We start from the raw sequence: 1,190 nt of genomic DNA, 5'->3' as shown, positions 1-1,190 counted from the left end.
GGAACCCAGATCCGGCCACCACTCCTGAGCATTCTGGCCGCTCCGTTATGAATGCAGAAAGAAGCCTTTTCAATAAAAATGATGAAGCATAAAAAATTCAGACGGCTGGTAGAATGGGCGCGACACTTTTGTATATGTATGTACCAAAATTTACTGCCTCCCCATAGCAGGCTGAACTTGGAGCACTCCTTGCCACAAGATGGTTAGTTAGTTATATGGGGTTTTATGGCGCATAAGCAACTATGGTTATCATGCGCCAAACACAAGGTTAGATGATGAGAGAAGCCAACAGCCACAGAAAACAAGGGACACGAGGGATTTTTAATTCATTTATTTATTTTGTGCTGTTGTTCGCTTAAGAATATTACTGAATATGTTACCGCTTAAAGCTAATTGATTAGCAAAGCAGAAGAAAAAACAACCACATTCCGCCGGTAGGATCCGAACCCACGACCTCCGAATTACGCGTCCGGTGCTCTACCGCTGAGCTACGGCGACGGCTGTCAATTCTTCTGCTATCGGGGGTATTTATGTTTACAAATAACCTAACCTTTAGAGTGTTCACCAGCGCCACCCACGCTCTTAAGCTGCGGACGTAGCACGTCCTGAGAACGTCATCGAACGGCGAGAGTGGAAGCTGTGTGAGAACCCTCTTATGCTTCCTATGGCGTCAAGGCTGCCAGAACCGAGGCCCTCGCTAAGCAATTAAGCAAACAAGAGAAGGGGGATGAGGGGCTCGTTATAAATATGAGAGAAGCCAACAGCCACAGAAACCAAGGGACACGAGGGATTTTTAATTAATTTATTTATTTTGAGCCGCCGCTGTAGCTCAGCGGTAGAGCACCGGACGCGTAATTCGGAGGTCGTGGGTTCGGATCCCACCGGCGGCATGTGGTTGTTTTTCCTTCTGCTTTTCTAATCAATTAGCTTTAAGCGGTAACATATTCAGTAATATTCTTAATCGAACAACAGCACAAAATAAATAAATTAATTAAAAATCCCTCGTGTCCCTTGGTTTCTGTGGCTGTTGGCTTCTCTCATATTTATAACGAGCCCCTCATCCCCCCTCTCTTGTTTGCTTAATTGCTTAGCGAGGGCCTCGGTTCTGGCAGCCTTGACGCCATAGGAAGCATAAGAGGGTTCTCACACAGCTTCCACTCTCGCCTTTCGATGACGTTCTACGTCATATC

At 46.1% G+C, this 1,190-nt stretch overlaps 1 non-coding gene across 1 annotated transcript; it reads left to right on the top strand.

Moving 5' to 3' along the window:
- The first annotated feature begins 818 nt into the window (after window positions 1-818).
- Window positions 819-890, top strand: TRNAT-CGU (transfer RNA threonine (anticodon CGU)). Its single transcript has one exon. It is a non-coding gene; the product is annotated as a tRNA-Thr (tRNA).
- Window positions 891-1,190: the final 300 nt, after the last annotated feature.

This window comes from Amblyomma mixtum, chromosome 8 (assembly GCF_055824585.1).
Source record: "Amblyomma mixtum isolate Tamu chromosome 8, ASM5582458v1, whole genome shotgun sequence".
NCBI lineage: Eukaryota > Metazoa > Arthropoda > Arachnida > Ixodida > Ixodidae > Amblyomma > Amblyomma mixtum.
This window is presented reverse-complemented; position numbering and strand designations above follow the sequence as displayed.